The following is a 24,916-nucleotide window of genomic DNA, read 5'->3' as shown; positions in this document are numbered from 1 at the left end:
CAGTTCATTGGCTAGAGGTGGAAAGTTTCTTCTTCCTCTTGGGTCTGTACAGGGTGGGAACGGATGCTGGATAAGCTGAACAGTATCTACCCACCACATCCAGAAAAGGAAAAGCACTCTGAATTCTACTACTCCTCTAGCACACAAACAACTTTCCCTCTTCACATCCCTTTCTAGTGCTAGTGAATAACTTTTATAGAGTGTCCTGGGACATATTTTTTCATTTGACATATTGTCAGAAGCATTTTACCTGTTGCTACATAGAGTTTATAATTATCAGTTTTAAGTGTCTGTGTAACATTTAGTTAAGCTATTAGTCATTATGCAACAAGTTACTTATCATTTCCCTAATGATTAATAATGCAATTTCCAGATGCTGCTATATTTAAAAATATAGTAATTATCTCTTTTTACTTATAACATGTCACTTTTTTAAAAAATAGAAGTATTTCCTTAAGATAATTTCCAGAAATTGGGTTAATGAATGAAATGCTAAAAACATTTACATAGATCTAGTTCTTAAGATACATAACCAAATATATATTTAAAAAGATGTACCACAGAATAATGGTTACCAAGGGAGGATGAAGAGGGAGAAGAGGGTCAAATATATGGTGACAGGAGACCAGACTTCAGGTGGTGAGCTCACAGTGGAGAATACAGCTGCTGTGTTATAAAGTTGTAGGCCTGAAACTTATGTTATTAGCCAAAGTTATCCCAATAAGCTTAATCTTTAAAAACGTTGCACCAATTTTTAGTGTCTCCATTAATGGATACATGTCACAGCATCACCTTGTCTTCATCAGCACTGAGTATTACGTGCAGATAAACTTTTATGACCATGTTTCCCCGAAACTAAGACCTAGCCAGACAATCAGCTCTAATGCGTCTTTTGGAGCAAAAATTAATGTAAGACCCAGTATTATATTTTATATATATTATATTATATTATATTATCCTGGTCTTGTAGTAATATAAGACCAGGTATTATATTAATTTTTGCTCCAAAAGACGCAATAGAGCTGATTGTCCGGCTAGGTCTTATTTTTGGGGAAACATGGTAAGTCAGGCTCCCTAAACATTCTCACCAGTTCACAATGTCCTCATTAATCCTACTACATTTATAGCCCGACTCTCTCACCTGAGAAAACCTATATGAGATTCTTAGCACAGTTCCTAGCACATAATGGGCACTCACTAAAAGTTAGATAAATCTGTAACAGAATCTCATGTCCTGATTTATGTTTCTAGGGAGACTACCATTTGAAATGTTGGCTTTGATCATACAACGTATAGAACAAACGTAAGCAAAAACATATCTGCAGGGTCATTTCTACAAAAAAATTATACAGAAGAAGGACTTACCCTTTTATCTCCTTTGAGCTTCTCACCCATTTTGGCAATCACACAAATAAATCTGAAGGAGCTAGTCTCACAGAGGCATAATGCACTTATCGTTGATCCTCTTCTAAGAATATATTTTTTTAAAAGATAAAGCAAGCCCACCATTGCTGAACAGTGTGGTACAAAACCCTGGATGCCTGTCAGAATGACTTGTAGAAGGTTTTAAAATGGAGATATCCAGATCCCATTCCAAATCTTCCAATTTAGAATCCCCACAAATAGGTATCAGTAACTTTTTAAATTTCCACAGGTGATTGTGACACAGTCAGGATTTGGGAACCAAATAAATCAACCAGTACGGAGGTATTAGTATTGTCAGTTATTCTTAAATTGAAAACAAACTTTATTAGTCATTTTTTCTTATCCCTTTCCACTGTCTCATGCTTCCATGTGGAGAAGGTTCCATACAGGAATGCGCCCCACTCTCTCTAAGTGCGCTTCATGCAGCCCCTCTGCCCATCCTCTATGGGGCAGCCTCCTACCCCATTCTAGTCTCCCACAGAACTGTAGTTCCTTAGGCTGCCAGTGGCTGCAACTGGGGGCAACTGCCCCTTGCCGACTGAAGAAATAGCAGGTGCTCTGGACTGACAGATCCATGCCCCATTCTCCAGAATCCACAGGACACCTGGGTCCCTCTCTCAATCTCCTAGTTCCCAACTCAGCCAGGAGAAAGGGTGCTATTTCCTGGGCTCCCTCAAGCCCCAAAAGTAGTTGTCTACTTATGCATCTTATTCTCCAAAAAGACCACTTGCTTGTTGAGGGCAAGTTCATATATCTCCCTCTGTGGTTTGGAAAGCACAGAGCCTGCCACCGAACAGACATGAGGTAAGTATGTGATGAGCAGAGCGTGAGGGGAGAACTGACATCCACTCCACAACTACTCTGTGCCAAACACCACGTGAAGCTTTCAGTTACGTTATCTCATGCTACCCATATCACACCCGTGGCGTAGGGTTTAATATTTCCAATTTGCAGGCAAGGATAGAAATTATCATCAAATGAAGTTCATTCTGTCAGACGGTATTTATAGGTGGAAACTTTAAAGAGTGAGAATGCATTCCCCTTTTTCTACCAGCTGCCTAGATCATTTATTCTAAGCACACAGCTAAAAGTCCACGAATCCCTTGTACGACATGTACGTCGTTATCTAGAGATAAATCCTCTCAGTTGGAAATTATCAGACTGAGGAGGTCTAACCCACACAAGTGTCCTTTCTCTCTGCATTGTTCATCATCATGAGATCTTGATATTACAAATAGGATTGCATGCCATTTGGGCTGGGCAATTAAGGTTTCCCTAAGGGCCAAGGCAGAGTAATTTTCAGGTAATGAGCTTTAATGTCCAAGGAAGGAGACATCCTGAGTCACCTTCTGAGCCTGTGCCATGGATCTGCTGTAACAGTGTCCGTAGTTCTAGAACCTTACCTAATTGATCTTGTGACTTGAAACTGAATCCTTTTCAGGGCTTCTTCCAAAGTGGTTTTCACGCTCCTGAACGGTACTCTGCTACAGCTGCACTTATCCAGACAGTCAAAGACAAAGGAAAGGACAATTCCCTGCTTCTGCCTTCATTAGCAAACTTTCAAGTCACCCTGAGCCGCCTTTACCCTTAAGGGCTGAGTGCAGCACAGGCAAACTTTTCCCAGCCTGAAAAAATCCTGAGGGTGAGATGCAGAGGAAACGGAGATCCTTCCACAGACTCAGGGATCTGAGCCTTTAGTGCTCCAAGGCCTGAGCCACCACCCTGAGGAAGTAACCTGAGTCATACAAACCCTTGTACACACCACCAGAGCGAGAATCTGGATCAGTGTGCAATATCAGTGTGCAAAGTGTAGTAAAATTCATTAAGCCAGACCCCATTGATTCAAAATTTGAAATTATAAAACCTGAAAGCTGGCACTCTCTCCTTTTACAGATGTGGAAACAGAGGCTCAGAGAGGCTACCTGACTTGCCAGAAATCACCCAGCTGTCAAGTAACAGAACTGTGATTCTATTTTCTCTCTATAGACAGAAAGACACGTGGTTTTCCTACTTAAAAAGAGATCATTAGGCATGAAGAAGTAAGAGGTAGAATTAAAAGTTCACTCTTCAATTTACCAACTGTGTAATCTAGGAAAAGTTAGTTGACTTCTGTGAACTTCAAATTGTTCCTTCTATAAAATGGACCTACTCAAAAGGTTATCAGCTTTAAGTGAAATGATACAGGTAAACTAGCAGAAACTTACGTTTTCACTAAATGTCACTTCCTTTCCTTGAAACAGCTATAGTAAGTTAACCATCATTCTTATACATTCATTAAAGGGTCCTTCAAGGACCCTTACTTAATGTTTTGTTGGTCTGTTATTGTGTTTATCTATTGGTTTCATTATTTATTTTCTGCCTCCTCCCATGAGGAGATAAGCTCAAAGAGGATAAGTCTATTTCAGTCCTGTTCCCCTTTTTGTCCCCAGTTCCTAGTACAGGACCCAACCCATAGTGACAACCAGAAAAAAACTGGCAAATGACATGAGAGAAATACAAACTTCATAGGGAGAAGTGAAACTGCTTTTCCTCACCACTATTTTCTTAAGAAAAAGTAATATTTTACTAATTCTTTTATCTTAAATCTGTCCTATGTAAAGAATACAATTATATGTATATTTTAATATATATATATACATATATATATATATCTCCAATAGTGTATACAAATGTAGTTATAATATATATATACTAATAAATGTATACTAATAAAATATATGTGTAATATGCAATACATGTAATATATTATATATGTAATAAACTACATTTAGATATTATAAGGATACATAATAAACATTCATGACCCATTTTACTATCCTATGGTTCTTCCAAATATTGTTATGGCCACATCAAACTGATTGAAATATAGTCTCTTAGATCTGCAGATGTTAGTTATAATAATACTTCAAAAGAAACCAATGGCATAAGTGCCAGACGAACAATGGTTTGAAATTTTCCCATTATGAGTGTTCCAGTCTAAGTGGAAGAAATTCAGTTAGAAGTGCCTATGCTTGATTTAATACTCTGCTGTCACCATTTCGAGAAATTCTTAATAGTTTTGAACAAATGGCTCACATTTTTGTTTTGCACTGGCTACAAATTATGTAGCCAGTCCTATGCTCTCATAAAGAGCCTGTGATCACGGTCCTTGATACTCTGTACTTTTATTAATTGATTGGTTGAATGATTGTCTTCCCCTCTGGTCTGTGGGTTCCTTGAAAGCAGGAACAATGACTAAGTCATCATTGTATTTCTGCGTCTACTACCCAACAAATATCTGAGGAATAAATGATTATCAGGCATGGGGTAGTTTCAGAAAATTTCCAATTTTGTGCATTTTTCTTTCTCCTGCAGAAAAAACAAACAAACACTCAATCTTGCTATATCGTTCTTCCTGTGCTCTTTGCCAGATGTTGGAAGTAAACTATGAGCAAAGTCCCATCTTAGACCACTGCGACTTTGCCCAGAGGGGCCTGAGACTCCAGCTGGAATCTCACCTCCTTAGGACCTGTCCCTCAGACTCACTTTTTTTCCTCCCATACAATATAGAAAATCATATGCAGGAGGTCATTAATGTTTACTGCCAAAAGCACAGGAATAGAGATAAATGCAAATTACCAGCTCCAGGAAAAGGAAAAATTAGAAAATTACAGAGCACGTTTTTATGATCCTGTACAGGAATTAAAGAGCTATTATCCATTAATAAGGTCATTCTGATGCACACCAAGGACTAAATACAGATAAACTTCAACAAGTCATAAAAGGACCTATATCTCTCTATATACTCATCTTTGAATAAAAATAAACTGGAATATGTGCCACTTGTGTTAAAAAAAAATTCTGGGCAGTTAACCAAAAAACAGTTTGGGAGAAATTATTGTAACGTCAGCATTGCTTATACGCGCATATGAATCACAGGCTTGGGGACAAACATTCCTGACTTCGAATGCCCACTTTGCTATTAACTAGCTGTGAGACCTTGGGCCATTTACTTAAACCAATTTCCTCTTTTTTTAAGTATGGATAATAATGTCTGCCTCCTCAGGCTTGTTAAGGAGAATAATGAGAAGATATGTGTAGGGCACTTAGCACAGAGCCTGGAAAGCACGGAAGCCTCCAGAGCAGCACTCACATCCTTCCAGCGGCCCAAACCCAAACAGCCCGACATTCCCTCCTGTCCCGCTGCCCATTCATATGCTATGGCTTTTGTCCCCTCCTTCAAATTAATCTTGAGGTACAGATTGGGTTAATTCACAATCCACAATAGTCAGTAAAATATTATTAAAAAGAAATACCCTCAATCCTTGGGTTTCTGTGGAACCATTCCTTCAGGAACAGAGAACTTTATGGACTTTGAAAAGATAAGAATGAACATACATCACAGATGCCCTCTCTGATATCAGTAAGCTACTCAAACAGAATCCTTGATTTGTTTTACTGAAAGAAAAAAATGGTGTAAATTTAGCAAAAAACTTTTACTGAAAAAAAAATGTCTGATAAGAGACACCTTATGTACAACATGAACTTCCTAGACTCAACCCAAGGGAAGTGCTCTCTGTGCCGTTTTTCCTCTCCAGGGACCCTCAATGTTCTTCATAAATATTTGACAAGAAAAAAACACAATTCTAAAGCTACAAAATTCTAACTATCTTCAAATATGTGTATCTTATGTTTACTGCTGTTTAATTTTGCATGACTTCACTGTCTGACTATTCAGGGAGAAACATTGGTGTCTTAAAGCATCGACGACCAGGTATGACCCGTCTTGATCAAAATAGCCAAATAAGTACCAAATCGTGACTTTGCACAGAGTAATGTAGGTAAGGAAAGTAATGATAGTTATTTAACAACAGCAGAATTTGCTGCTAAATGAAGTTTAATTATCAACCAATATCGACTGTGTACCTACTCTGTACAGACTAAATTTCGTGTTACAGTGATATCAAAATCTGAGACCACAAAAGCCCAGCTAAATACTATTTTGCTAAACTCTAGAGAGTCCAAAGCCTGCAAAGTACAGTGATTCAAGAGATTAGAGAGAAAAAAGCATCAAATTTAAAGTCAAAGGACTTGAGTTCTGGTACAAACTCTCAGTGACAGAAGGCCTTGAACAAATCATTTAACCTCTCTCTGAGCCCTTAATTTTCTCAGCTATTAAAATTGAAATAAATGTTATATTTCCCTTATTCATTTCAGTAGGTTGGGGTGCTTGAGTGAAACCTTGCATAGGAAAGGATTTTATAAAACATTATATAAATAGGAAGTGATTGTGTTTGAAACTGCTTGAGTGAACTGAAGTCTTGAGTCGTGTTCAAGTGCCATATTAGGGCCTTAGGGGATTCACTGATGGACTATTGCCGTGTCCAACACAGTATGCACAATATGAGTATATACACACCGGGACATTTTTCTGAGTTCAGGGGCCATAGTTTCCATGGGATTCCCCAAACAATCTGTGTTTCCTCTCTTCCTCCTCACCTCCCCCCCAAAATTAAGTGCAATCATTCTAAAAAGTTTTGGTATCTTAATTGAACTGCATATCATAATCTTTTGTAACAGCCACTTCTAATGTACAGATTTATAAGTTTAGATTTTCACTTTGGGACTTTTTTTCAAAGAGGTATCACGTACATTTGGCAAATTTTAAGGTTAGGAGGAAAACTTGACTCTACACTGGTTGGTCCCAATGCTTCCATGCAAAGAGAAATGGGATTAAATGGTTTCTTAATATCCCTTCCCATTTTAAGGACTTAGTTACCTTGTTTACCACTATTTAAAGTGACCCCTTGTGAACCATCTTGGAAATAGCCTTGGTCCTAAAATAATGACATAATACAAACTTTTATTTATGATGTTCACCACTATGTTGTTTATAACATGAAAATACTTGAAGGAATAGAATCCTAAATATTCAGCAATAGTATATCCTAGGATGGAATACTATGCACACATTTTTAAATTATGCTTTCAAAGGATTTTAACATGGTAAATATTAATAGCAGTAAAGTAAGCTTAATACAAAGGGAAGAAAATTATATATAAAGTATAATTATGTTATAAAATTACATGTAATATATATAAAATATACTATGTACTTTACTACATATTTCACATACTACATATTTTACTACAACTAACCTTAAGGTATGTATACCAAAACATTAATAGTGATTATTTCTAGATGGTGGGATTATGGATTTTTTTTTATCTTATTTTATTTACCCTTATTTTATTTTTGTTGTTTTGTTTTCTCTTTTTCAGTTGTTGCTGTTGTCCTATTTTTTGCAACAAAAATACTTTTATTTCTAATTATAAAAATAACTGTAAAATATTTAGATAGTACAGAAAGACACCAATTAAAAAGCAAAAATCACTCACGATCCCACTACTGGAAGATACCACTATTAACATTGTGATGTAATCCTTCTGAATTTATTTCTACATGTCCCCCTACACACACACACACACACACACACACACACACTGCAAAAAGAGAATCATATATATATGTTCTTTGAAGTCTTTTTTTTTTCCAACTAATAGACTTCTTTCCTAGAGCAGTTTTAGGTTTACAGAAACATTGAACAGAAAGTACAGAGTGTTCATATACACTAATTCCCTCACCCATCCACCCATTCCCCCTATAATTAAGGTCTTGTACTGGTGTGGTACATTTGTTACAATTGATGAACCAGTATTGATATATTATTACCTAAAGTTCACCTTAGGATTCACTCTTCTGTGCGTTTCACCAAATAGACAATGTCATGTGTCCACGAGTAGAGTACCACACAGAACAGTTTCCCTGTCCTAAAAGTTCCTTGTGCTCCACCTATTCATCTCTCCCTCACGTCGCCCCAACCCCTGGCAACCACTGATCTTGTTACTGTCTCCATGGTTTTGCCTTTTCCAGAATGTCATACAGTTGGAATCATATATAGTATGTGGCCTTTCAGACTGTCTCCCACTTAGCAATATGCATTTAAGGTTCTTCCACGTCTTTTCTGTCTTTTCCTGATGCAATAGTTCATTTCTTTTTATTGCTGAATAATATTCCATTGTCTGCATGTACCATAATTTACTTATCCATTCACCTACTAAAGGATTGTTTGCTTCCAATTTTGGGCAATTAGGAAAAAAGCTGCTATAAATATTAATGTGCAGGTTTTTGTATGAACATAAGTTTTCAACTTCTTTGGGTAAATACTTAGAAGTGTGAGTGCTTGATCATATGGTAAGACTATGTTTGGCTTCCTAAGAAACTGTCACACTGTCTTCCAAAATGACTGTTTTTAATTAACAATTTCTTATAGACATTTTTCCATATAAATAAATAATAACTGCATACCCTGTTTCCCCCAAAATAAGACCTAGCCGGACAATTAGCTCCAATGCGTCTTTTGGAGCAAAAATTAACATAAGACCCGGGATTATATTATATTTATTATATTATATTGTATTATATCATATCATATTACATTATAAGACTTGGTCTTATATTATAGTAAAATAAGACCAGGTCTGTATATACTGTAGCTTATTTAACCATTCCCGTATTAATGAGAATCAAGGTCATTTACAGTTTTTTACTATTGCAAACATTGCTGAGATAAACATCCTCATACACAATCTTGATCACTAGTCCAAGTACAATTATACCTGGGGGGAAAATCTGAAAAAAAAGACATGAACATATTTAGCTTTGATGAAAAGCTTTACAAATTTACACTCCCATTAGTAGTAAATGAGAATGCCAGATCCCTTTGCCTCTCATAATTAGTCCTCTTCAACCTTATCAACCCAAGAGGGACAAAACTGCATCTCAATGGGGCTTCAGTTTACCTTTCTTTGATTCCTCAAGAGGTTAAATGTCATTTCACTTTTATTGGCTATCTGTATTTCGCAACAGTTTGTTGTGAATTTTGTTCATATTCTTTTTATTTTTGTTATTGGAGAATGTAAGAGAACTTTTTTATTTGCTTTCTAATACTCTTTATATAACTTTCTTTCTGGTTTCTAATAGGCAGTTTATTAGCATGTGTACTATCAATTCAACAGCTCTTGAGGACAAAGGGAAAGAGACATTACCACATTAAATATATACACTAACTTTAGAAAGGGTAAAAATGCGAATAAGGAAATCTAGTGTTTCTGTGATATATGCTGTTTTGCAAAAAAAATTTAACTTTTGTGGGAGGTAATTTTGGTATTTTAGTTGTTGTTGTTGTTGTTAGCTTTTGCCACGTAAATTATTTTACGGTCAAATTTGTGGACTGTTTCATTTGTGTTTTCTAGTTTTGTTATCATGTTTTAACAGGCCTGCTCTAGTCTAAGAGCATAAAAATATTTACTTAAATATTCACCTAGCAGTTTAATGTGTTTTTTAACATTAAAATCTTTTATGCATTTGTAATTTTTGTCTACATAGGGAAGGATCTTAATTTATGTTTTTCCAAATGGCTACCAAGTTGCCCCAGCACCATTTATAAACAGTCCATCTTTTGGGCCACTTTATCACATGCTAAATCTTCATATGTATTTAGGCTAATCTCTACACACTATTTCGTTCCATTTTTCTGTGGCTCTTTGGACCTAAGACTACAATTTCAAATTAATTACTGTAGCTTTTAACATCCCAGATAACCTCATGACTCGCCTCAGGCAGGTCTTTAGTCAAATACCACCTTCTCTGTGAGATCTCTCCTGAGCACCCTGTTTACATTTGTAACTTTCATCTACCCCACCTTTGCCTTGCACCCTGCCACTGTCTAGTTCATTCTTTACTTTATTCTTCTCTTTCACGTCACCATCTGACATCATATATATTTTACTTATTTATTTGCATATTGCCTGTATCTCTAAACTAGTTTCCATGAACAGGGATTTGGGATTTGGGTCTGTTTTATTCACTCTTGTATCCACAGAGCGTAGAACACTGCCAAGCACAAAACAGATCCTCAAAAATATTTGTTGAATGAATGACTATCTGGTAGAGAAAATCATCCTACCTATAGCCATCACATTTTTTTCAAGAATTTACCAGTTCTTTTTACACAACCATCCTTCGATGAAATATAGAATTAATGTGACCAATTCAAAAAAATTCATGGGATTTTGATATGACTAATGTTGAATAAAGAGATTATTTTAGGAAAAATTGATAACTTTATAGTATTCCATTACTTTCCAAGTAAGAACGAGTTATTTTTCTATTTTTTAAGTCTTCTTTTGTGTCCCTCAGTATAGTTTAATGATTTTCTTCATAAAGGCCCTACCTATTTTATATTATGATTGTTCTTAATCATTTTGTGGGTTTTTTTTAATATATATAAGAAATCTATGGAGTTTTGTGTATTTACTTTTAACCTGTCTTCTTACTAAACTCTTTTATTGTTTCTTAAATTATTGCAATTGACTTTCTAGTTTTGCCAAATAGACAATCGTATCACCTGCAGATAGTGATAATTTTGCCATCTCCTTTCCAAACGTGTACATCTCTAGTTCATTTTCTCCTTTCATCCATTAGCACAATCAAGTTTTCCAACAGGTCCCTCTTTTAACCCACTCTTGAATTTCTTGAAATTAATTTCATTTTTATAGTCAAAGAGAAAAGTCATAAAACATTTTTAAATCTTTAGGCAAGTATAATATGCCAGAAATTTTAATTTAGGTTAATCAAAATATGATAGAATTAGGTGTATCAAAAATAATACAATTGACATCAGTTGTACGCAATTGATACAAAGGTCACTTTGAGAAAAAATTAATTTTTTTCCCTTTGCTGGCAGATTGTTGATGTAAAATTCATTAAAAGAAAAGAAGATTGAAATTGGTTTATGTTTAGGATGCTAATAAGTCATTGAATCAACTACTGTTGAATCTAATTATTTTTTAAACATAAAACTATGTTTCTCCATTAAAAGTTAGAAAATATTACATCTACATATTTCCTTTATATTACTTTCTGTTTATCAATGACTTGTGCAAACATTGAAATTGCTAAAGATTTAATTTGCATATCCAACCACATTGCAATAAGGCTACACGAGTAAAATTTTACACCATATCTGTAAACTAGGATTTTGGGGGGAGTTACATTTGCCCTAAAAAAATAAAAACAAAGATCAAGAGCAATGATATGGTGCCCATTTTTGCAGCTGAAGAAAATGGGCACTATATCACTGGACAGCCCCAAGTGTCTTACTCATGCTCACATAGTAGGTCGTGGAGCCCATACTCAATCTTGGGTTTCCTGCTACACATCAAATATTCTTTCCACAGTGCTCTGCCTTTTATTTGTCTTCATCTACGTAATTAGAAATACTGAAATGTGTTTTCTCACCTACCTAGAAAATTTCCTCAATTGTTACCTTTGCATATTATTTTAGGAAATTATTTCTTATAAAATTCACAATATGGCTTTTGATTTCATGGCACCCTTTTCCTAGAGGTTCAGATAATTAATGTATGTTTGAAAAGAGTAAATTCTTACAACAGTCCTGTGTGTGGGGAAGCAGAAATGATGAGTCTCCTATGATATAAACCAACATTGTAATCGTTAAAAAACAGATGCACTCATTCATAAGTGTCACAAAACACTCCAAACTGAATAGGAAGGAATATCTGAGTGGAACTGATAACAGCCAAGCCTGAAGAGGAAGCACAACAGCCCATTACAACCTATTGAAAAGTTCCACTGAAAAAAAAATGACATAGGGCAGGAAATTCCTGACTAGCAGTGTAATCTCTTACATAAATGTGTTGGCAGATAAATGGATTTTCATGATTTTGCTTACACCCGCTGCTCATTGCCCCTGTAGATGTGTCACCCTGTAAATATATTATAACTTCACTCTGATTCTATTTAATGGTATGATTCAATAAATTCTAGGTTCATCTTAATCCCCTCAAAATACTCTTGGCTCTTTGCCCAAAAGTGGGGGAAGGAGTGAGTAACTAAAATACCAAAGAAACTTGCTATAAGTTAGTCCCAGCAAAAGTATTATACTGAGGATTCAATATAGTAATACCCTAATTTACCATTGTTGTATATAAGGAATTAGGCAGTAGAAATTTTAAAGTAGCAATTTAAGGCTACGGCTATAAAACTATAAACATGGCACTTAGAGTAAAGAGCTAAAAAAAAAAATAAAGTATATATGTATTGAACCTCATGCACATGTTAAATATTGACCTACACATTTGACTTATTTCATTTTTACAGCAATACTACAAAATAACTATTATGCTCATTCCACAGATCAGAAAACTGAGTTTCTAAAAGATGAAGTTATACAATCCATGCCCTCCCACTTCCTAGGCAGACCTAGATTTAGTCATTCCTAGCTCTACCACTTTCTGCCAACAGACGCAACCCCGGGGCAAGTAACTGAACCTCTGAGGGCCTCACTTTCCTCACTGGTAAAATGAGTGATAATGTACCAGTTCACCACCTCACAAGGTTACCACAAACACATTTGATAAACTGCAAAACAAAACATTGGCGGTTACTACTATTAACACAAACAAACAATAATTAAACGAATAAGAGAAAGTGATGGGAACTGATTTCCAAACTTTTCTCGGACACTTTGTTTTCAAATGTTTGATTACGCAATACTGAGCTGTGTTTTCCAGGCAAGGTCTTTGGGGTTGAGTGTCAATGAATCATTTCCTTTACATTCAGATGAAAGATCTGCCTGGGTGTGTCAGGTTCCCACCCAGTCTTATCTTAACAATCCATATGTTGCAGGTAATCAAGCAACTAGTATTGTTAATCACTTCACTTATAGGAGTCTAAGATTCCCTCTCTGCAGATATTTCCAGCACAAAGACAGGGACTGTTGGCCATTGACCTGCTGACACTGGACCTACAATGACAAGTTTTATGCCAGGAAAGTGAGAAGCAAGAGGAGGAAATCCAGTGTTTTCAATTTTTCTTATCACCTAAACTCAATTTTCAAATAAAATCTTATGTGGATATACAACATAAAAAACAGATAATAAAAGCAATATTTTATTAGAATATTTTATCATTCAAATCTGTTACATGTATTTATTATTTGTTGATGATTGAATTAATGTGACCAATTCAAATCTAAAGATTTAAAAAGATTAATAAATGAGAACAATGAATGTTAAGGAACACAAAAAGTTTAAAATCGACGGTTATTCATGATAGCAATATAAATCTTAACCTCAGTATCCAAATATTTTATTTTGTTGTTTTGTTTTCACTAAATTGAAGTAAGTCTGATTCACAAGCAATTGCATATGAGGCACTTGTTGTTAGTTGATTGTTTTGTTTTTATGGTGACTATAGATTTGGATGTTTTGTGTTCATATCGAACAGCTTATGTTGCTTTTCAGTTAAGCAGTTAGCCAGAGAGACTTCGTTCGAAAATGTGCACATAAGTTAACCTAGCCATACAACTTAACATCACCATAATTTAATATTGTTCTGGGAGTCTACACAGATACAGTGATTGCTTAACTGGAAAACTCAAGAGAATCCACTGAAAAACTACTATAAACAATGAAGAAATCCAGTATGGTAAAATATATACATATATATGTATATATTTATATTTATATATATATATTTATATTTATATATTAATATATATAATATGGAAAAATCAATAGTCTTCATACATAGAAACAACCAGAAGATATAATAGAAGGAATTACTCTACCAAAAAGACAAAAATTTCTTAAAACAAATGGAAAGGCATATCATGTTTTTGGTTTAAATGACTCAGCACCTTAACATGTCAATTCTTTCCAAGTTAATTTATAAGTATTGAGCATCCAACTCCCAAATTTATTAGTAGAATTTTTTCTTCAAACTACAGAAGTTGATTTTAAAGTTCCTATATAAAATGAAATAAGGAGTAAGAGCCAGGAAAAATCATCTAGGGAAAAGTGAAAAGAAGAATGAGGAAGGACTCATCAGACCAATTATTAAAACTGGAGGGAGAGAAGGAAGGAAAAAAGGGAGGGAGGAAATGTAAACCTATATAATTGCTTCTGTCTGCATTGAACATGTCAGAAGAAATTGACTATATTGGTTGGCGCTGTGGAACGAATAAAATACATTTTGTCTTGTTTTTAAATTTTACATCATATGCAAGTATAACCCATTCAAAAATTTTAAAATAAAATAATTTTAATCTATAGATGTCAATTGCATAAAGAATAGTAATTTTCTGCTCTATAAAAATTAAGGAAAGCATATCGATTGCATTTAAATACTATCTGGCATCCATTTATGTATATTAGGTTTATAATCTTAATCAGGGATTAGCTAATACCTCTGTAATAGAAAATAGCTTATAATGTATATTTTGAAAACTTCATCCTAGGATATAGGACAGTCAAGTACAGTCATTTAATAAAAAAATCCATAATATTCAATCATTTAATAAAAAAAAGAAAAAGAGAAAGAAAAAAATGAAAGGAAGGAAGAAAAGAAAGAAGGAAGGAAAGGAACCAATTTCTAGAACTCCTCCCTAAGAAACACATTTAAATACAATTTTTAATACAAGTATATTACTTTTCCCATCTTTTGCACCTCACTGGTATACAAATGTCTTGCTATAAATTTACTGGAATAAATGAGCGATTATCTAACAAATAGTTCTTAGTCCTAAATTTCAGCAGAATTTCAATGATACCAGGAGGTATAAAATCGACTAAAGCCCCTAATATTATCCCTGCTACATAGAGGGGAGTAAGAGTTGGTAATCACCAGGTACAAAGTTTCAGTAATACGGGATGAGTAAGCTCTCGAGATCTGCTGTCTAACTAACACTGTGCTTATAGTTAACAATACTGTATTGTACACTTTAAATTCTAGGAGGGTAGATCTCATATTAGGTGCTCTTACCACAGTAAAATAAAAATAAAAGCTAGCCTCACTCTCAGACTCAGGGCTGTGCACATGCTGAGAGCGAGTCCAGCTGAAGGAACAGGGGGCTGGTGTGTCTGTAAAATAATTAAAGTACACTTATCCACATATACATTTACCTGTACATAGACTATCTGGAGGAATACAGTAGTCCTTCCTTATCCTCAGGGCATACATTCCAAGATCCCCAGTGCATGCCTGAAACCACGGATAGTACCAGATCCTATATGTACTCTGCTTTTTCTATACACACATACCTCTGATGAAGTTTACAGCTTCTCTTTGGCATACCCAAATCGCCAGCATCACTATTCTTGTACTTTGGGGCAATTATTAAGTAAAATAAGGGTTACTTGAATGCAAGCACTGCACTACCGCAACAAACAACCTGATAACCCAGACAGCCACTAATTGAGTAATGGCAGGTGGTATATACAGGGCCGATACGCTGGACAAAGGGATGATTCACGTCCAAGGTGGAACAGAGAGAATCGACAGATTTCATCACGCTGCTAATTTACTAAGCACAATTTAAAACTTATGAATTATTTCTGAAATTTTCCATTTACTATTTTCAGACCTTTGTTGACCATGGGTAACAAACTGCAGAAAGCAAAACCACAGATCAGGGGGCGCTACTGTACTCAAGAAACTGGGAACGCAGGTCACTTTTGCCAAAAAGGACAGGAGACCACCTGGAGAACTGGAGTCAGAAGGACACGTTCACTCTGTAATATTTTTGCATTATTTTAATGTTTTGCCATGTATAGCATTACTTTTGTAAAAACTTATAAGTAAAAATACTATGTTTAAAAATGCACACATCTAGCGGATTAAGAAGATTTAAGTGTAGATTGACTATCTATTAACCTCCTGCTAACAATGACTTACTCCTCTACCCCAATTCTTAACTTTTGGGGACTCATAGATCTTTGAAAATTTGATAAAAACTAAAATTCCCCATGAACACTAGATTTAACGCTGTTACACTGTAACATCTGTCTGCGAGATTTTTCCCAACCTAAATCTATTCAAGATATTACCAGATAAATCCAACGTGTGAGACCCTTGTCAATATAACCAGTCTAAACTCTTCAAAGATTCAGTGTCATGAAAAAAAGCAAACATAAAGGTATAAATCCAAAGAGATGAAGAGACACAACAACTAAACGCAATGTGTAAAACTTTGATCAAATCATGAGTTTGGGAGGAAAAACAAAATCTATAAAAGATATATTTGGGACAACTAGGGAAATTTGAATATGGATTCTATATTAGATAATATTGTGCAATTATTGTTTATTTTAAGGTTGTGATCCTGCCTATTAAACAACTGAGGGGTGAAATGTCATGAGGTCTGCCACTTGCTTTTATAGTTCAAAATAATATACATAGTTCAAATGCATGTGACAAAATGTTAACAATTGGTAAATCTATGTAAAGGGTACATGGGTACTCGATGTACTATTTTTTTCTAACTTCTCTGTGAGTCTGAAATTTTTCAAAATAAAAAATTGAAAGGAAAAAATTCCCTCTACCCTGCTATAAGTCACAGCAGAACCATCACATTTCCCCCTCCCTCCCACTTAGCCATTAGGGTTTCCATCTCCATTTTTCCTGCCAAAATGGATTGTTAGAACTGCTCAAGAAATCTAGCACTTGATTTGTTTTTTCCAAAATATTATGAAGTATAGACAGTGGGTCAACCTCAGCCCACGTCTCTTTTGTCTTTGTCTCCCTTGGCAAACCAGTGAGCTTGGTGAGGTCAGGAACTATGCTTTAATCATCTTTTTAACCGTGTTGAAACACTATAAGAGGAGACCATACCCATGACCTGAACTGAAGTTTTGGACTAGTTCACTGATCTTTAGTACCTACCGTGTTTCCCTGAAAATAAGACTTAGCCGGACAATCAGCTTTAATGCATCTTTCGGAGCAAAAGTTAATATAAGACCCGGTTTTATTTTAATATAAGACTGGGTCTTTAATAATAATATAATATAATGTAAAATAAAATAATATAATACAATACAATATAATATAATACCTGGTCTTATATTAATTTTTGCTCCAAAAGACGCATTAGAGCTGATTGTCCAGCTAGGTCTTATTTTCAGGCAAATAGGATATTGTGTTACATTTTAGCAAAGTGGGTAACAGATTTCTTGGGAGGATAAAAAAAATCACTGAAATAAAATTCTAGGGTTGCCTCTCCTATGAGTATGATAAAAAGAACTTTGCATATAGTAGCTTTGTGCCACATTAGCAAAGAGTATGGAAATTCAAAGCATGCCTGAAGCAGAATAAAGTTAAGGTTTTCCCTGCCATCTGTGCATGCTGCTGGCTTTATCAGACTTCCACCTGTTAGCTTTTTATTCTCTAATATTATGCTGACAGCATTTTCTGTGATGATGGAGCTGCAGAGCCTGTCACTGGCAACATAGCACCATCTTACTTTAGAGTAAATAAAACTATTTCAAACAAACTGGAAATTTAATGAAAGAAAGTATCACAGATGGAACACACTGGGAACAGGAGGAGGATGCTGCATTGCTCATCGTCCCCACGGTCCAGGAATGTAGCCGACTCTGAAATGCTGGCAGTGGACTTGATCTAACTATCACTGTGTGTGCAGAACAAGCCAACTGAACTGTATTCATCTTTGAGAATAAGAAGAAGCTTCTGTACTCTCTGTTACAACAAAAATCAAATCTACTCTGGGGCGACCGGATGACTCAGTTGGTTAGAGCGTGAACTCTCAACAACAGGGTTGCCAGTTCAATTCCCACATGGGATGGTGGGCTGCGCCGCCTGCAACTGAGATTGAAAATGGCGACCGGACTTGGAGCTGAGCTTCACCTTCCACTACTAGATTGAAGGACAACGACTTGGAGCTGATGGCCCTGGAGAAACACATTGTTCCCCAATGTTCCCCAATTAAAACAAAATTATTAAAAAAGAAAAATCAAATCTACCCATCGCAATCAGAGTTTCACTTCTTTAAAAATATTTCCTCTTAACTTTACTCATTCTCCATTATTTTTGCTTCTCCCTTTTCCTGTGCCTTCTTTTCTCTTCAGAGATACCTCTAGAAAGAAAACATGGCCCTCAACCATTCCACACCAATTCTACAGAACTCTCTGAAATACTTATTTTCTTTACAGTAAGGTTTAGGAGACCCAATGCAGCCTCTTTATCAAAGTCACAATGGTTGGTGAAAACAAAACTAAATTTAAATAAAAGTATTGCTAGAAGTGTCATGAATGGCAAAAGTAGGTCTGGGACATTTTTCTTTCTAGAGTGAAAGTGCCTAGGGCTAACACTATGGTGCCTGCCTTTAGGACACTGCCTATTCTTTTTACAACTTAGTTATTTCCTACTTCCTGTTCTCCTTCTTTCTTTCTATCAGTCCAGGAAGACATCATCAGAGGAGAATGAAAGAAGAAAAAAAGGTTTATGAAAACAGAAAATTAAAGCCATTTCTTTCAAAGCAGCGCACAGACAAGAGCCTGACCGTTGAAATCACAGGGAGAATTACCTTTACCCATGCAGTAAGTCTACTCCAACCTAGCTCTGGACAAAATATGTATCATCCCCCCAAACCGATGTATGACCTCTTGCTCAATTACCCAGTTACAAGTTGATCCTACCTCCTGCACTTCCTCTCCCAATCATCGCTATCCATTGTTCTGGGCCGGGGAGATCAGATATTCGGATGTACCATCTCCACCCACCTGCTGATGCCAAAACTCTTGACCTGGCTAAAAGAAAAAAATGGTGACACACTTTTCACTGCCTACATAGTTTCAGCCCCTACCTCTTTCTAATTCGCGAGTCCAGTGAAATCCATTCTCTTGATTAAGCTTTAAAAAAATAATGAAGATGTGTGTTTGTAGCTGGGGTAATGGTAGAGCACACTGGCCGAACACAGGGGTTGGGAACTGGGAGAAGTAACTGGTGATGTAAAATATGTTCCCTGTCCTAGCCTCTTTGTCTTCAGGTTCTTTCTTCTGCATCTTTCTTCCCTCTCCCTTTTTTTCTCATCCTATGCTGGTGTCAATTAGTGACTGTCAAAAGCACCCAACTTGCTAAAATTATTTTTGTCTGCTAGAGTCAAGCCTATAAGCTCCCTTCTCCTTTTCACTTGCTTGTCAGATTAATGGTCAACAAGAAGGTTTAGCCCAAATTAGTACCTAGTGGTTCACTAGCTCTGCCTGCTCTGATGCTTACTGAGCAGAGCTCTGTACCAGGTGCGGTGCAAGCAGAGAGGGAAGCCATGTCCTTGCCTGCAAAAAATCTATGATCCAACAGGGGAAAACAAACCTGAAAATCTAACTCTAATACAAGGGAGAATCCCCAAGATGGAAACACGAAGGAAAAAACAACTAAATACCAATGAATGGTGATTTCGCTGATTTCCACCAAGAGCTTATACTATAGAAATTTGTTTTCTAAAAACAGTTAAAACGATGAGTACAAAATCAAGTTTTATCAGATGTCACTCAGAGAAATCTTCGACCTGAAACAGCAGTCTCCTCCCAAATCTTGGCAAGGGGTGGGGAGTTACACCATAACAAATGCTTATTCTTTAGCAGAAAAGGAACTGAATAGATAAAAGAGCAGAGTACCTGCTTATAGGTGTTTGTTTTTGCCTGTGATGACTCTTACTGAAGAATAGCACTTATTTTGCCTTTCCTGGAAGATCCTACAAAGGAAGCTGTGCAAATTGACTAGGGTTGTGCCCACAAGCCAAACATCCAGGTCTATACAACCTAAGGGGCAGGGGTTGGGGGAGTGGGGACTATCTGACTGGTAGGTTATTCCCTTCCCTTCTTTTAGTTATCCGGGGAATTAAGCAAATTCAGAGACAGTGAGACTGTGCGTGACCTAATTAAGTATCTTTCTCCAGTTGGTCAATCATGACAATGGAAAGGGCACCATCATTGGGAGAAGGCAGAAAGCAGCAGGGACAAGAGTGTTGATTAGAGGCAGTGCGAGGCGCCAGAGGCCCCAGCTATAAATAACTGCTTTTCCCCACACCTCTGTCACCTCTTCCCAAAGTTAGAGTCCGATTCTTGGCCAAAGACTGAACCTCACTCCCACACCCTCCTTCCCACAAAGCAAGGTTCCCTAATGCAACCTACAGGTGTTAATGACCAGCAGCTGCCTCCTTGCTCGATTCCTGCCTTCCATTTCCCAGATTTTTGAACCTCTGAGCCCGCACTTCTTCATCTGAAAAATGGGGACAATGATGATCATAATAACTAGCAATCATAAAATTGGCATTGTGCTAAGTGCTTTAACATGCATTCGTCATTTAATCGCCAGGAAAAACTGTCAAGGCAGTACCAATAATAATCAGATTATTATTGACAGTTTTTGTAAGTTTTGTTAAGTATTGTTGTAACAATAATACTTCCTCCTTTACTGATGAAGAAATTGCAATTCTGAGAGGAGTTCATTAACTTACCCAAGGTCTAACCTCTCTGCCTAAACTCTTGGCCCCTTATACTATTGGCATCATACCTGTGTAAACAGGGTAGTGAAAGCGTTAACATCAATGTATATCGACACCAATTAATGCTATCGTCATTATTTTTGGTGCTGTTGCAGTTGATGGTGATGTTGGTTTTGGTGCTTTTCTCTCTCCCCAGATGCTGGGAGTTCTGGCGTCTCTTCAGCACAAATCAGCAGCCTACGTAACTGGCAAGTCTAAACCAATGCCTCGGGGACATCTTTGAGCACCAAATAGCAAAACCGATATACCTTCTAGATATTTCATTGCTAAAATATACCTGTTGAGGATGAATGGAGGTCAAGAGGCAAGGAAATGGGACTCAGTAGTAGTATTTCAACTTACTACCTAAATGGTCTCCAATGCTTCGGTTTAAAAGTTCAGATGACAAAAGGTAAGGCAGATTGTTCCTACATGGTTCACTTAGTTTCCTAAATTAAATTATGTGTCATATGCTAACTTTTCACTATCCAAACTGCACATTTGCTCTAATCTTATCCTTTAATTCATTTTTTATTGTCATGAATTAACTATGATAAATGTTTAGACCTCTGACATGCTAAGATACCAATCCAATTAAACACAGCAAGCATTTGGCATACACCTGGAGACTTCCCTAAGTAAAACAAAATTATTATTACATTTCATCACTTCCCATTGCCAAGTAATGTCGCCACATCAAAGAGGGTCATTTTCAAGCGACACATCTATTTATAATGTCATGCTCACTGTCTTCCTTCCTCTGGCACATTGTCCGTGACCTTGACTGTTTTAGGACTAATAAAATAGTGCCATCAACATATGTTTATGAAGCTCTAGACATCTTGTAAGAGATTTCATAGTTATTAAAAGTGATAAAGAGTGACAAGGACAGTTCTGTACTATAATACTGCCTGTCAAGAGAAAAATGTCACCCTCACCGTAAAGTACCCGGAGGCATAATTAGGAAGTGAAAAGGAATGATTTCCTCAGCTCCGTAATGAGAGGGCTGGAGTAAAACACAGCAGCAGCGGAAGATGCCTTCTCTCCAATATGCCTGAGTGGAACCGCAGTCCACACCAGAGGGTCCGGGTAATCGTGATGATCCCACATCCAAAATGTGGAGCACCAAAGAATATGCAGGCTAGTAGCACTCATGAAGAGGGGCCAGCAGGAATTTCTGGGAGGAGATGAGATGTTTCTGAACTTTCTGACTTTTCCTAATAACATCAATATGAAAATTAACTAATGAATACCGTCCGGGCACCTACTAAGAACATTAAAGGAATTTAATTAAACTTCACAGTTCCTGAATGCTCGAGCCCATAAACACAAATATACCCCACAGAGCTATAAATAAATCCCGCCTCAAGGTCTCCTTCCTGTTCACATATTTCTCCTGGTAGGACCTCCTTCCTTTTATCCTAACCTTTATCCTTGTCATTCCTGTCTGTCAGGGACAGGAGGTCAAGAAAGACACAACCTGGGCTTCAGATTCCTGCTCAGTTAACTGCCGCCCTGAAAATAGTCTGCTTTCCTAGGACCAAAGAAAAGATGTCCCTAAAGCCCACCATTAAATCTGGGCAGTGCTTCACAGCTCTCTCTGTAAAATGGAGGAATTTCGTGTATCCCCAAACACTGTAGGATTCTGGGATGCATGGCTACAGACGAGAAGAGTCTCAGCATCAGCCCCACACAGCTTGGGTCCCCGGGCCCTTCTCATGGGGGGTGAGGTGTGGGGGCAGAGCCTGGGCTCAGAAGTGAGAGGTCGGTGGGTAGAAGCGGAGGCGCAGCTGCAAACGTCTGGGACCCTCTCCTCAGGGTCAGCAGTGGCTTCAAAGATGGAGCAGCTTCTTCTCAAGTGACTTTTTTCACCTTACAGAAAAATCACATCTTTCTCACTTTTACCATCCATCTTATTGACCTGTCAGCCCCAATTCCTGTATCGCAGCCCCTCCACTGCGCAGATGCGTAACCTCTCTGGGCCTCAGTTTAGCATTTGTAAAAGGAGAGTAGTAATGCTATCTATTGCTGTTACAAGGATTAAATTGGTTAATGTACCGAAGGTGCTTAAAATAGTCCCCGAGAACGTTGTAAATACCAGGTATTTGCTATGGTTTGTATTATTATTATTGGTGGTGGTGGTAGTAAGAGTAAGAATAGTAGTAGTAAGAGGAGGAGGAGGAGTAGCAGTAGTAGTGTCACCAACACAAGCGATCCCAACACTGGTATCTTTCCCGCCCTCATATTAAGTTTAGAGTGAATAGCTCAGGTCCCCACTTGAAGAGTCTGTGCTATGGGACAGACTTAGGACCAAGCCTGCTGCCAGTGCTCTGGGGACTTTACCAGAAGGTGTTCATTTGCTCTTGATACAAGGCACTGCATGTTGAAAGTGTCCTTGCCACTTTTATCGTATTAATAACTAAAAGATGAGACGAGAGAATTATAAACAAGTCAGTGATTTGATTCCATAGGTTTACGTCATGACTGAAATAGCCAAGGTCCCAAACAACGGGATAAAGGAAGACAGCAGCTCCATGATACCAAGCCCAAACTTTCTCCAGCTTCTCTGGAATGTGTGCTTTTGGGGATTTTAGAGTCCTACATAGTACCTGTGTTTGATAGATTAATTCTTTCCTGACAAAATTTTGTATTTTGAGTAACACCCCAGTTTATGGATTGAATCAAGGTGACAACCCCAAATGGCAAGAAAATAATGGTCTGAAATAATTCCCAAACCCAAACCTTTTCTCTCAGAACGAGATTTAGAGCTGTGGCAGGTAGATCGGCACATGGCTGCTACTTCTGCCCACAGTATCTAGTAACACTCAAGGGCCGCGGTTTTGAAATATTTTTACCTAAGATTTTAAAAATAATTGATCCAATCATTTAAATTCTTTTTTGCCCATCCAATATTTGAAATCTTTATAAGTTCTAAAATGATGATGTGCCAATCAACTGAAGGTTTTATTTTACGGGATCTTATAATTTCAACACATGTCATGAACTAATTTATCCTTGTTCACCTTCAACCTAGAGGGATATCCTGGCATGAGTTAAAAGTAAGTGGGTCAAAAATCACTGACATAGACTGATTTAGTTCACATTGTATACATTCTTCAGGGGAGGGGGCAGAAATGAGTAACTGAACAATCAGGATGCTATTACAATATACAATTTCTTTAAAAATTAAATATTTCCTTACCTTGGGGTGGTCAGAAGACAGTCTCCCTAGTGGTAGCTTCAGCCAAAGGTAGTTTTATTCTCAACCCATCATCCCATTTGCAGGGGTCCAGACAACTGCTTGTGGATAGTAAGGGAGGATCATGTCCTACGACTAGCTGAAAGCAACACACCCAAACCCAGAAGACTGTACAATTGGTTCTTCACTCAAGTCCAAATGATGTAATCCATCTCATACAGTGATGTAATCCACCCTGTACAACATTCAAAGTGTGGTGAGGAATTGAAAGTGGCATCGTAGTCTAGTTAACTCATTCCTGGGCACTATGGGAGTAGGACTCAATCCCTTACTTTGGGGAACCCCGTAAGTACACCCCATTAGTGGTCAGTGAGTGGCTCTCCCTTGCCATTCTCCCAAACGTTCTCTCCCTTTCTTACAGATCCTCTCTTCCTGAGTCTCCACGCCTGTGGTGCCCTTCCCATCAGATTGGGAAGAGTCAGAGGTCGGTGGGTGGAAGCGGGAGGGGAAGACTCCCTCACGATAATCTAGTCTCTAGGTGAGAGTCTTCCTTGCAAAGGTTAATCTCCTGTTAGCACAGTTTTACTACCTTATTAAGCTAAAAGAGAGCAATCCTTCTCCCTAGCTTTGAGTTATATTTCAAAACGCTGCCTTTAATTACCACTGTACCCTAGATAAAGTAAGTTCCCCAACTCTCTCTGTCCCATTAATAAGATTTATTTTATTCTTGGCATTTAATATCAGGTAAAATCTGTATGAACATCCTTACATATTAATTGTCTCTCTCGTCATCTTCCCACAACCCCCAACCCCACTAGGATGTAAGTTCCATGGGAACATGAGCATCACCCGTCTTAGGATAGTCACTGCTTCATATCCAATTCCT

At 37.2% G+C, this 24,916-nt stretch overlaps 1 long non-coding RNA gene across 2 annotated transcripts in view; it reads left to right on the top strand.

Moving 5' to 3' along the window:
- LOC117027976 (uncharacterized) overlaps nucleotides 1-24,435 on the top strand; it is a 75,738-nt gene extending 51,303 nt beyond the window's left edge. Inside the window, exons 3-6 of one of the 2 annotated variants that reach the window (XR_004424047.1) lie at nucleotides 15,913-16,064; nucleotides 18,744-18,885; nucleotides 20,989-21,243; nucleotides 24,117-24,435. This is a non-coding gene — a long non-coding RNA (uncharacterized LOC117027976). The remainder of the gene's footprint in view (nucleotides 1-15,912; nucleotides 16,065-18,743; nucleotides 18,886-20,988; nucleotides 21,244-24,116) is intronic. The other variant, XR_004424046.1, reaches the window with a different exon arrangement.
- The last annotated feature ends 481 nt before the right edge of the window (nucleotides 24,436-24,916 follow it).

This window comes from Rhinolophus ferrumequinum, chromosome 10, assembly GCF_004115265.2.
Source record: "Rhinolophus ferrumequinum isolate MPI-CBG mRhiFer1 chromosome 10, mRhiFer1_v1.p, whole genome shotgun sequence".
Classification (NCBI taxonomy): Eukaryota; Metazoa; Chordata; class Mammalia; order Chiroptera; family Rhinolophidae; genus Rhinolophus; species Rhinolophus ferrumequinum.
The sequence above is the reverse complement of the archived record's forward strand: the minus strand, read 5'-3'. Positions and strand labels throughout refer to the sequence as shown.